This window comes from Cervus canadensis, chromosome 10 (genome assembly GCF_019320065.1).
Source record: "Cervus canadensis isolate Bull #8, Minnesota chromosome 10, ASM1932006v1, whole genome shotgun sequence".
NCBI classification, from domain to species: domain Eukaryota; kingdom Metazoa; phylum Chordata; class Mammalia; order Artiodactyla; family Cervidae; genus Cervus; species Cervus canadensis.
Window position 1 is genome coordinate 6,603,742 of NC_057395.1, and position 13,343 is coordinate 6,617,084.

Genomic DNA, 13,343 nt, shown 5'->3' on the forward strand with positions numbered 1-13,343 from the left:
CAGGTACATCCACTTACAGTGACATCTCTGACAGATTGACGACCCCCACCACCACCCCTTGCAAAATACCTGCAAGGCTTCTCCTTTTCAATGAGACCATGCTCAAACACAGGGCCGGCAAGCCTGGTCTCGTGCTCACAGAGGGGGAGGGGGCTATAAAAGCAACATGTTCCCACAAGCATGGCAGAGCCCACGCATAAACCATTTGGCTTTGCAATTAAAAACAGGTTTGGCTTCCCTCTGCATCAGTAAGACGACGTGAAAGCAACATTCATCCTGAAAATGTTCGCTTGTGAATTCAAATGAATTGTGAGTCTTGGGTTTCTCTTTGTTTGCATGTGCATGCCTTGAGAGTGAATTTTCGGAAGGGTTCAGTGTGTTTCTGTCCAGGCCGATGCGTGGATGCCGATGCCTTGAATCACTGCTGTCCCTGACTGTGATGTGCTTCACGTTTCGGATTCATGCCATCAGGCTTATGACTACAGGTTAATTACCTCTCCAAGCCCGACCTTTTTGCCTTGGGAAATGACCATTCACTCAAAAGACCTGCCTGAGAAATTGACTCTCACAGACTGGACCTGAGTTTCCAAGATACTGAAAAACATAAGTAGGGTTTCTATGGGCAAGTGTAGTAAAGTTGGTTACAACGATGCCTAATTGTTTCTTTATCATTGTCTTTCTCATAGGACACATTAAACTATCAGATCCCATGATAACTGGGAGAAATCTCTACTTTAGAGCTAAAATCCTTCACCTCACTATGCAATGAAGAGCTTAGACATTTCCTATGAGAGCCAGGCCCAGCTGCAGTTGAAATCACGCATTTCGTACAAGGTAGTTTGCTTCAGCATTCCTTTCTCTTACTCAGCTGGACAGAAAGAAAAAGTGTCCTTATTTGAATGTTTACTGTTGAAAGTTCCAGAGTTATGCCGGAGAAGAAATTGAAAAATAGTCAGACCTAAACCAAGAGTCATGTGTCAAAAACCTGTCAGAACCCAGGGCACTCTGACCTGAAGAGGTCTTAGCGCTAGATAGGTCACCGGCCCTCAGGCGCATCCCCTGAAGTACACGGAAAGTTCTGTAAGAAGACGTTGTCTTAAGAATCTCTCTTTTGCAGTAATGATGGTGATGATCAGAACTAATTTAAAGAGAGGTAGACAACAAAGAGCAATTCATTTCAGTGCATCATCCTGGATCTAAAACTCATCATAGAAGGACTCCATCCCTAATTAATTTTGGAAAGCCTCACCAAACTCCACTTAAGAAATTTTAGTTTATTCATGTTTCTTTGGACCTAATGATCTTATCTCATGCTCTTACCCCCAAAAGTGTTCAAAAGTGAATAATTATTAAAATGTAGACTTTTTTATTGCATCATTTGAAATACATAATTTGAGACAAATATAAAAGATTTTTATAATGTGTAAAGTAAAAATGTTATCATCGTAGAGTAAATAAGCATATACTAATATGCCTGACATTATGTGTGGTTGCATTGAAAAATTCAAAAACTTGTTACCTGATTTTGTCATTTAGTTTACCTTTATATAAAAATACAGATGCCTGCATGCAATTTTATATTTCTCAAAAAATAGATGTTTTCTTGCTTTTCATCCTTGCACTCAGAAAAAGTACATTTTTCTAAATATGAATTTTTATTCTTGCTTTGATAAAGAAAATGAGTTCCCTCAATTAACAAGTTATTAAGCATAAATAAATATTTTCCATTTTTATTCATTCCACATATTAGAGATTTTTCACTGACTTGGGCTCCCATTGGCTCCCATCTGTGTTTTATAACCTTATACATAAAAGGTGACGCAGAAGGAAAAACTTTAAATTCAGTCCAACTAAGACAGGAATAAAAACACTAAATGTCACAAAATAACACTACAATTTTATTTTTAAAAAATCACACACAAAAAAATAAAGTAAAAACACATATGCAGGATAATAAAAATAATTTAGCAAATCTTTATGTAACTTGAGTCTTCCCCTCTCCTTGTCAAAATATGGCTTCTTCTTGAAAACACTGTTTAATGAGCAAAGAACTGGTATCAATTAATTTAATATTGATTGGAGCAGGGAGAAAGTCTATGATTTTATAAGCTTATAAATTTTAGTAGAGAAGCTACTTTATACGAGTCTATTCTTTATTAATTTGGTGTTAATAGCTTCATTTCCTCATGGTTATGTATCTGAAGTGCTGTAAAAATGAGTAAGGAGTAAACGGAGTTATTAGGGCTTTAAACTCAAGTTTTCAAATGCCCAATAAATGATGTGATTAAGTGATTAGAGGGCATTATTCAGTTAGAGAAGGGTTAAATAATGACATATTCGAAACTCATTTGAAATTGCGATAATTAATTTTTGTGAGTGTTTTGGCAGGCCAAAGGTAAGGAACTGCTTCTAGAAGTCGGTTGAAGAATCAGAAAGTTACTAATGAAAAGTCTTAGATCGTAATCATGAGCTTACAGTATTTCAGTAAATGAAATACCTTCCATGTAAAGAAAAGAGGTACACAAATCATTATATCATTATTGTAATTTGTCATGTGCCCGCATAGAAAAATCCCAGTGCTGAATTTATTCTCAGCAACTATCATTCCATAGTCATTTCTAAAAGTTTTTTAAAGTTTGTTGTTGTTTCATTTTGTTTTTTTGAAGCCACACAATCATTCTTATAACTTGGAGAATTTATTTTCCCAGGCTGACCCCCCACCGTATTTCTGAGGCAACAACTCTTCGACAACTTATATAACCCCAAACATGAAGAAACAGGCAAGGCCTCCCATTTTCTCCCTGTGGTTTAAAGCCAGGAGGAAAGTGAAACCCTGTCTCTCCGCTTTGTGCTCTGGGTTACAGACCTCCTGTAAAAACATGGCTACGAGCACAGACTTCTCACACGGGTGTGTTTTGGAAGTCGCTAGTAAAAATGATTTTAAAACATGTAGAAACTGCCAAGCTCTGAGAAAATGCCTATTAAAGACTCATAAAATTGTGAAAATTGAGACGAAAACAGCCAGTCACCTTTTTTCTGGGTGTTTTAAAGAAGTTGCTTTAGTCTTCTCTCCACCTGGGCTTGGCTGTGGTGAACTCAGGCAAGAAAAACAAGCTTGGCCATGATTTCACAATAGAGCGCTAAGGAGGGACAAACAGCCGTTCAATATTCATGAAGTCACCCAACGAGGCGGAGCCACGTCTACCCTGTGCTATAGTAATTCTAGATTTTCATGAGGGATTAAACACTCTGCAAACACACTTCCCAGACAGCGTCCATGGTCTCGCTGATAAAAGAAGCATCAGTGCTACCAAATGAAACTTAAAGTGACCACTGAGTCTGTTTCTGCCCATGTGTCTGGTGAAGTGAAAGTCGCTCAGTCCTGTCTGACTCTTTGCAACTCCATGGACTATACAGTCCATGGAATTCTCTAGGCCAGAATACTGGAGTGGGAAGCCTTTCCCTTCTCCAGGGGATCTTCCCAACCCAGGGATCGAACCCAGGTCTCCCACATTGCAGGATTCTTTACCAGCTGAGCCACAAAGGAAGCCCAAGAGTACTGGAAGGGGTAGCCTATCCCTTCTCCAGCGGATCTTCCCGACCCAGGAGTCAAACCAGGATCTCCTGCATTGCAGGCAGATTCTTTACCAACTGAGCTATCTTCTGGACCAGGAGGCAAAAGACTGAGTGAAATTGGTCATTTTAACCTCCAATCTGGTACTATTTCATCTACAGTAACTGCGCTGTGTGTGATGAGTTGCTCAGTCATGTCTGACTCTTTGTGACTGCCTGAACTATATAGTCTGCCAGACTTCTCCATCCATGGGATTCTCCAGGCAAGAATACTGGAGTGGGTTGCCATGCCCTACTATTTTCTCCTCCAGGAGATCTTCCCAACCCAGGGATCGAACCCGTGTCTCTTGTATCTCACATATCGGTAGGCAGAATCTTTACCACTGCTAGGAAGCTGTAGGGAGAATCAAATTTGCTTAGTTGTAGAGTTTCTGATGCTGTCAATTATCCTTCTTAGAAGTGGGCGTCTGGATAGCTCAGTTGGTAGAGAATCCACCTGCAATGCAGGAGACAGCAGTTTGATTCCTGGGTCAGGAAGATCCTCTGGAGAAGGGATAGGCTACCCACTCCAGTATTCTTAGGCTTCCTCTGTGGCCTAGCTGGTAAAGAATCCTCCTGCAATGTGGGAGACCTGGGTTCAATCCCTGGGATGGGAAGATCCCCTGGGGAAGAGACAGGTTACCCACACCAGTATTCTGGCCTAGAAATTTCCATGTACTATAGTCCATGGGGTCTCAAAGAGTCAGACATGACTGACTTTCACTTTAAAAATGTATGGTTTTGCATTGACCATGAGGAGATAATTTTTTTCCAATTTTAAAATGCACGTGTAGAATGTTTAATTTTTTATTTAACATTATTTTAAGTTAACTCAATTAATCATCTAAATTCTGCATGACTCTCTCATTTCTGAAAATGTAGGAACCCTGGTCTTTATTCAGTAGCACTGTTTTCAAACCTGCTTAAGCCTAAGAACCTCCTAGGACAACTCATCAAAAACACATGTCCCTGAGCACAACCCTGGACCAATGGAATCAAACTCTCTAAAGAAAACTCCTAAATATGGGCATTTTTTAAAGTTTCCCAAGTGATGCTTATGTCAGACAAGTTTGGGAAACCCAGCTTAACCTGCCTAGATTACATATTGACAAACTAAATGCCCAAGAAGAATAGAGAGAGCAATCTGTACCATAAAGCCCCCAAAACATGGTGATCTCTTTCCTTAGAAACTTTCTGAGCTCTGGTGTGTAAGTTTAGATAACCAGTAGCTGGTGTCCGATTTGAACAGGCACAAACACACATACCTAAAAAAATTTTATTAACAGTCTCCAAAGCATTAGGGAAGTAGACAAGGTCAAAACTGTGAAACATAGCAGTCAAAAAATTGTTCAATAATGTGAAATGAAAGAGAAAAGTTATTCAATCACCCGGAGATAGCTAATTATCCAGGAGCTCCTCAGCATTTTATCAGAGTCTACTCCACTGCAGTGAATTTAACACATCATAAAGATGTGAACCAAAGTAAAGTGTGTCTTCATGCAGACATTCATGTAGGCATCTGTGGAGACATTCAAGAACATAACTTCTAAAGATAAAAGCTGGTAACTCGCTTTGAGTAAGACAGATTCATGCAGTCAGAAAAACATAATGCTTTCTCTTTTTACTTCTGTATTGAAAATAATATTCATTTTGAAGTCAAGAAATGTCAGTAAGTAGAGCAACCTGAAAATTATTTTAGTTTCACCTTTTGATTAATAAAACTGCTCCCAACTTCCCCATATACCTCAATGATTAATAGCTGATCTTTTATTGAGAATATGAAGTCATCCAGGCTGCCTGGGTACTAGTTTAAAAAACAAGCAAGTGGTGTGGGGGGTGGGGGGGGGGTGAGGAGGGGAAGCATTAGTTCAGTTGGGCCAGTTTGTTCAAACTCTGTGTAATATAAGTTCCAATGTAATATTTCTTATAGGTCACAGGTCCTTTCCCATCCCATGTCTCCACCAAGCATGTCTACAGTTGAAGCAGCGGAGTGAAGATGAGCAAGCTTTTGTTGCATCATGCAATTACTATTTTAGATATTTTCCCCAGAATATTCTTAATAAATTGCTACTACCTCTAACCATGGTAAAACTCTGTACCAAGAAGATAATAATATTTAATAAATCAGTGGCTTCATATCACCTTATTACAAAGAAATTGAGGCACAGTTGGCTGACTTGCACATGCCCACAGGTGTTGGACAAGGTTGTAGGATCAGTGAGGCTGGTGAATAATCCAGAAAGACCCAGAAGCCATCACAGAGAGAAGAGTAATGACTGTAATTGTTAGTTTTATCTGTATATCCAATTAAATAATTGTCATTTTTGTAAAACTGCACAAGGGAAAAACCATGATGAATAATTGAACATGAAAGTAACAAAATGTAATTTCCACCTCCAGAAATTTTAGTGACTTTGACTTCAGTGGCAATCATGCCACAGATCTTTGCTTGCCCTTTCACTCAGCTTAAATGCCTCTAGAGGATCCTAATAGCTAGATGATATGTTTGCTTTGGAATCAGATACCTGGAATGGTTAGCAGGTGACCTGAATGCTCAGTGATAAAGTCAACCCTGTCTGTTTGCTTATTTGTTACCTCTGTGTTTGATTTCACATTCACACTCATAGTCTGGCTTTAAAATGAAAAGCTAGAGTCTGGAAAATTGTCCGGATGATGTTCATAGGTTGAAGTCAATGGCAGCATCTTAATTCTGTTTCCAAAGGGAGATAAAAAGGAGATGTAGCTGCCTCTCCACTTTTTTTCTTTCCCTCTAGATGGAGAGAACACTTGGAGACCTCCAGAGGGCCTCATTGTGAAAATAAGGTTTAACCCTCCAGCTACATCTGCCTCTGTCTCATTTACCCCGGATTAGGCTGCAGGAGAGTGGGAAGAGACAGAGGCCAAGGAGCTTAGTCTTCATCAGCTCACGCCTACAAATCCCCACCCTAACCAGGCTACCAGTGTGAGCCAGGTGATGTCGTAAAACCCAGTGAGAATTTATAGGCAAAAGTGTAATTTCTCCTGGACTCCCAAGTGAAACAAACTAGGAATGGCTCCAACTATAAACAGTGCTGAGTATGGAGACATCACATCACTAGGACAAGAGAAGGCTGAGTCAGACCCCGTATCTCACACCTCCAGGGCAGGGGAGTTTTGAATCAGACCCAGCATCTCGTCCTCTTTTTGTGGAGAGCAGGAAAGTCCAGAAAGTGGCAACCAGCAGCCCCTGGAAAAGAGAAATCCATCCCGAGTGTAAGCCCACATGAAAAAGCCGGTCTAAGTGTTCCATCACTCAAGCATCAGACGTCCATTGAGGACTAATCAATGTGAGCAGAGGATTGCTGGGAGAATAAAATCAGTGTAAGTTACCACCTTCAAGGAGTTTATAGTCTTCATGAGTAGATGATATTTAAACAAGAGAAAGTCTTCACCAACACAAAAGTGACACACTTTTTTGGTACAACTTAAGTGGTATACTCAAAGTACACCTTAAAGGTGTACGACTTAGGTGTAACTAATATAAATACCTCCTGCAGGATTCTGAGAAAAGTGAGATCACAGGTTCCTGAGATGGCTGCGCAAAACAAACCATAGCTTGTCAGCAGTTGAAGATCTGAGGGATTTTGGAGGTGGGACAGTATTTCTGACGTTAAGAATTTACCCAACATCTCATTGTTCCTAACTCTCCTTAATTCACTTAAAATACTCTCTAGCCAGTGAAAAGCTTGGCAGATGAGGTCATCATCATAGAGGAAGTGGCAAGAGAAACAAATATTAAAAGGTGTTTTTTCATTCTTTTGTTGAGTTTTTAGTTTGTTTAGTTTGTTTGCCTTCCCGGTAGAAATGTTTGGGGCTGAATTTGCTGACTTCTATCTGAAGAATGAAGCATGGGGTATTTAAGAAATCTCTGAGCTGAATAATTATGCTCTGTTTTTCTTTGTGTACCATTCCCTTATTACAGTACTGGTAGTTCTAACAAGTCAGCACAGATTTGCAAAAACAAAGTTAATGAAGAAGTGAAGGCTACGTTCGACCTGTCATTTTTTTAAAAAAAATTTCCTTTGTTATGTCTAGCCATTTTAGCCCAAACTCTCTGCACAATTCGATGCCTGTTACTAACCCTGGTTTAATGTGTTCCGACAATTTATCCACCATACGTTTTTCACATTCAGCACCGACAGGAATGTCTCTTTCATGCTTTGGCAGATAGCAGCCTAGAGTTTGGGGGCTGCCTACAATACATGGGTCACCAAGGTCATTTCAGTGGCCATCAGCAACATAGGAGAGCTGACTTCCCATGATAAAGAAAAATAACAAGAGAAAGGAGGAACAAAGCGGTGAAGGACGGGGAGGGGGGGGGCGAGAGGGAAGGAAGGAAGGAGGGAAGAAAGAGAGAAACAGAGAAAGTAAGAGAGAGAAAAGAACGGTAAGTATGTATTGTTTCAGAACTCTGTCTTGGCTTGTCACAGCGCTCTTTTCCTTGACTGAAATAATAGTGCAATAAAGTTAGAACATCAGTGACCTCAACAACAAACCTCCCACCCACACAACCTTGCCACTCAAATGTCTTGCTCGTTTTTCTTGTTACATGATGATGATCAGTCTGTTAGTCAAGTCTCAGTTTGACTAACATTTTGCCATCAGCTACTAGTTGGTCAACCTCTATCCCACTAAATGGAAGCAATGAAATTGCCCTGAACACTCCGGTGACTTTTGCTGCTCTCTCAGGTTCAACGGGACAAGCCGGTTGATCAGTTGGCTGAGATTGAGGGTCCTTCTAGGACTGTAGACTCTTTTTCTTTGTCCTTCCTTTTATAACGAAAGTGCTGCTTGGAATATGTTCTCTATTTAGCATTCCGTCCATTAAGACGTGCGTTAAAATATATGTTTGTGTTTTTTTCCTTCTTTACATGTGAAGCAGGACATTTCAATAACTTGTAAAGAAATGAAAAACCAAAACTGTGACTTAAAATAGAAAAGATAATAGTAACTGACACTAGTATTTTGCTTACTCTATGCCAAGCACAGCTCTGAGAATCTCACCCAGATGGACTTGTCATAAATCTGTAAGCTGGGTGCTATAATCACTCCCATTTTATAAACCAGTCCATTAAGACACAGAAGAGTTTATTGTTTTGCCCAAGGTCATGCAGCAGGTAAGTGGCAAAGTCAGGATTGAGATCCAGGCAGCTGTATTCCAGATCTATATTCTTAATTCTATTGTTCCCCTGAAAACAAAACAGGAGGATTGCTTAATAAAGTCCTGTTCAGTCAGCATACTTGTACAGTCTGATCCAAGTAAAAACTGTAAATACAAGGAGTCATGGAAAAAGTGACAGCTGGAGTTGAGAAGTGATTCTCCAAAATCCATCATTAAATGCTGTGAATCTAAATTCATGGATCAAATTTTCTACATCTGAAGCCACGTGTGAATAAATACGCTAAATATCCAAGGAAGACAGAGCCCGGTTTCCTCATCCACGTCAGGGAAATAGCTGCCTGCCTCGTAGGGCTATTGTGAGGATTAAGATAATGTGTGCAAAGCTCCCATCACAGAGCCCAATCCAGGATAGATGATTGAGAAGGGAAAGATGCTATTTATATCTGTTATCAAGTATTTTCCCTGCCTTCCTCACTATCAGATCCATCTTGCACTTAGGTGTCTACTCTCACTTCAGAAAGCAAATCCAAGTTCCCACTCATCCATCAAGGCAAACCACGATGCTGGTAAGTGACACCTTGAACAGAACTCCAGTTGGGAAATAGCAAGTACATAAATAGTACTCCCGGGACATAATCATCAGCTTTCAAAGGAAGCATTTACAGCTGATGGTGAAAGTTGTTTTAGAAAGATCTGTTAGAGCAGATACAGAGATGGAAACTCGGATAGGCACGCTCATTGAAAGAAGAAAGTTACAGTCAGGTAACTATAATTAGATAAGATCCATACAAATACATTTATGATTCAGTAACATAACTCCATGTGTTTTGAGAACCATGAGAGCACATTTCACTGCATATTCTTCTCCGCAGCATCCCCCCTCCCATCAGAGAAGGAGAGTAGGAGCTCAAAGCCTGTGAAGGAGTGTGGTTCCCAGACTTACATAGAAAGAAGCTGGGTTCAGGGCAACCGCTCACAACTCCAGGTGTTTGTCCCACCGGCTCTGGTCCTGGTTTCTCTCTTCTACTTTTGAAACAAAGTTGGAGTCCTGCTGTCCATGGTCACTAGGCTCCAGGAGCAATCCAAGAGGCTGTTTTCAAATCATGTTATGGAAGATGCAAATGGTAAAGAGTTATCACGCCTGATTTAATTCTTACATCCTGATTTCTGGCCACTGCGACCATTTCCAACACTGAGAGAGGAGTTTCACTGAATAGTTGAGACCAGCATAGAAATAACTGGCAGGGCATATGCATGTGTGTCTTTGTCTTTATTCATGTATTCATGAATCTGAATCTGTATGTGTCTGTATATCGCATGCATGCCCAGTCGTGTCTGACTCTTTGTGACCCTTTGGACTATAGCCTGCCAGGCTCATCTGTCCATGGAATTTTTCAGGCAAGAATACTGGAATGGGTTGCCATTTTTTCCTCCAGGGGATCTTCCCAACCCAGAGATCGATCCTGAGTCTCTTGTGTCTCTTGCAAGGGCAGGTGGGTTCTTTACCACTAGCGCCACCCGGGAAGCCCACGTATCTGCATCTGCGTGTGTCCGAATACATGTGTGTCCATCTGTATGTATGTCTGTGTCTGTCTGAGGATGTATCTGTCTATACCTACACCCATGGGTCTGTGTATCTCTTCATAAGTTGTGTGTATGTGTTCATGTATATCATACAATGTGAGTGTGTATGTTTGTGTGCTTGCAAGCTTGTGCATATCTGTGCATATCTGTCTGTACGAGCATGCGTGTCTATGGGGGCAGGCCTAGATTTTATAAAGAAATTCATAGCACAAATGCATGCTAGGAGGCAATACTTCTTTTGAAGGGACCTGCCCCCAATGCACATGTGAACTGTGTGTTGGGTGCAAATGTCCCCTGAGCAAGGTAGACAATAAGGGAAGAGATGTACCATAAATGAAACAGCCAAGGACCTGCTCTCTGATGCTTTCATGGCTGTGCCTGACCCATGGTACTACTTGCCACACTGAATTGACCACTTTCTTGCACTTTTTATTTATCTAATTTTTGGCTGCACTGGGTCTTCATTGCTATGAGCAAGCTTCTCATTGTGGTGGCCTCTCTAGTTACAGAGCGTGGGCTCTAGGGTTTGAGGGCACAGTAGTTGTGATGCACCGGCTTACCTGCCCTGTGGCGTGTGAGATCTTCCTGGATCAGGGATTGAACTTGTGTGCCCTGCATGGGTAAGCAGATTCTTAACCACTGGAACACCAGGGAAGCCTGTACTTGCAGTTTTAAAGTGACCTGCCAAAGAGAGCTTATCAGTGGGGCCATAGGAGTTCTCATTTAAGAAAGGCAATACTCCAGGAGGATGGAAGAAAATCTTTCCTAAGCCCAAGAGAATAACTATATTCATTAACTCACTAGGTGACTTCAGTAGAGGTTTCACTCTACTCTAATCCCCAAAACTGGCATTGTTTCCTTAATCAAGCAAACATTTTCTAATATAAACAATATTTGAGATCTGAAATAACTAAACCTGTGAGCCCGGCATACATCCTAAAGCTGACCAAAAAAATATTCTACTGGAAACACTGGCAAAATTTTAACACTGCTAAATGAAGAGTAAATGAATATACATGACGCAAATGCAAAATATTGATTTTACAGAATGAAACCTTTCAGAGTTGCTAACATAAGTCTAATTTTCTTCAAGAGCAACAACCATCCTCTGCAGCAAAGGTCTTTCAAGCTATGAGAAACCGTCCCTAAAGAAATGTGAGCGGTAGTTAACTGCCAGTTATTTTTACAAATAAGATTTAATTTGGCACAACAAGTCTGATAGCATGTAGGACAACTGCTGACCATTTCGGGGGGTTGGGAGTGGGGTGGGAGGGAGATGACACTGATGTGAATATTGCCTTTCGTTTTGGGAATTTGATAAGAGAAATGAGACCTCTGATCATGGAGTACTGGGAAAGACTGGAAGGGCTTAATTAGCCACTGATTGACTTTGGGTTGGAAATACCTTCTTGAAATACATTTGGATTTACCAGCTTGATGAACACTTTAACGGGTTGCTTTTGGTCTCTCATGAAACTGATTTGCAAGATGGTTTCTCCAGAATGTTCCCTGGTCATTGTCCTCATGGTAGTTCTGCCGAAGAGCAGAGTCCTAAATGGTCCAAATCACTTCCTGTCCAAATTGCAGACCTACATCTGTGCCGAAAATTATCACAGGAGATGTGAAGAAGGGAGGAGGGCAAAGAAAACAGCAATAGGAAAGATCACCTTGGAAAGATTTGCAAGCCAGTATGACCATGTGTGTGTGTGTGTGTGTGTGTGTGTGTGTGTGTGTGTAGTTACACTGGACTTAGATATCAGGGCACAGTTTACACGCATTGCCCTGATATAGAGAGACCTTAATTCTAACCTCTTCCCCTTTGTTGGTTTCCTGACTGAGCTCAAACAAGTCACTTCAAGTGGCCCCATCACCTCAAAGGCTCTTCTTGGCCAAGTTGTGTTGGCTTGAATCCTTTCTCAAGCACTTAATAGCTGTGTAACTTTGGTCAAGTTGTTTATCATTCATACTTTGTATTCTTATCTATAGAAGGAAAATAATCATAGTGTCTGGTTCATAGGACTATGATGAAAGATAAGAATGTAAAATACTGTTTGGAATATTGTAGGTCCTCAATATTAGCCATTATTATTAGCACTGATTCACAGTTTCCTCATGTAGAACAGGAGAGGGTCAGAGGAGGTGTCTGAATTATTTTTTTTTTATTTTTAAGTACTTGTTTATTTATTTTTGGCTGCACTCGGTCTTCGTTGCTGTGAATGGGTTTTGCCCAGTTGCAGCAAACTTCTCATTGCAGTGGCCTCTCTTGCTGTGGAGCTTGGGCTCCAGGGTGCTTGGGCTCAGTAGTTGTGGCTCAAGAACTTAGTTGACCCATGCCAAGTGGAATCCTCCCAGACTAGGGATCAAACCCACATCCCCTGCATTGGCAGGCAGTTTCTTAACCTCTGGACAATAGGAAAGTCCTGATCGAATGATCTCTTTCAGTCCATCTTTAGGAGAACCATCATTTGGGATTACAGTTAATAACCCAACCTCCCCAAGCCTCTGTAGTCACAGGGAGCTCCTATCAAATCTTGTTTTCATTGGCCACACTGCCAGTCAGTCACTCAGGCCTTATTGATTCCTATTTTACATGCAGTTCTAACAGCCATGTTTATCTGATTCCTCAGAGTACAGCAAGTTGGAAGCCCAAATTAGGAAGGAGAAAGACTATTGGCAGAAAAAAACACCTTGTAGGCAAGGGTGGTTGCCCACCGTCTGACGTCGAGAGTAAACCACTGTGACCACAGAATGAAGCAGGTGAACACCACCATTACAAGTCATGTAAAATGGTTGAATCCCATTTAATAAACTGGTCATGACAGCTACCAATTTTAGAAATATTTCTATGCAAAGGATTAGCATTTTCTAGGCTTAGAGATGATCAGTTTTCTGATCACTGTCTTCAGGGGCAGAAGGTCACTGGCTATTGCTGAGGTCTTGCCCCAGAGTTGCTGGCCCTGCAGCGGCCCTCCTGGTTCGGCAGGTC

The 13,343-nt window shown here is 41.0% G+C and overlaps 2 long non-coding RNA genes across 2 annotated transcripts; both read left to right on the plus strand.

Moving 5' to 3' along the window:
• The first annotated feature begins 419 nt into the window (after positions 1-419).
• LOC122448782 lies at positions 420-2,734 on the plus strand. Its single transcript, XR_006271751.1, has 3 exons — positions 420-485; positions 687-834; positions 2,709-2,734. It is a non-coding gene; the product is annotated as an uncharacterized LOC122448782 (long non-coding RNA).
• A 6-nt stretch (positions 2,735-2,740) lies between these two features.
• Positions 2,741-5,762, plus strand: LOC122448783. Its single transcript, XR_006271752.1, has 2 exons — positions 2,741-2,908; positions 5,543-5,762. It is a non-coding gene; the product is annotated as an uncharacterized LOC122448783 (long non-coding RNA).
• The last annotated feature ends 7,581 nt before the right edge of the window (positions 5,763-13,343 follow it).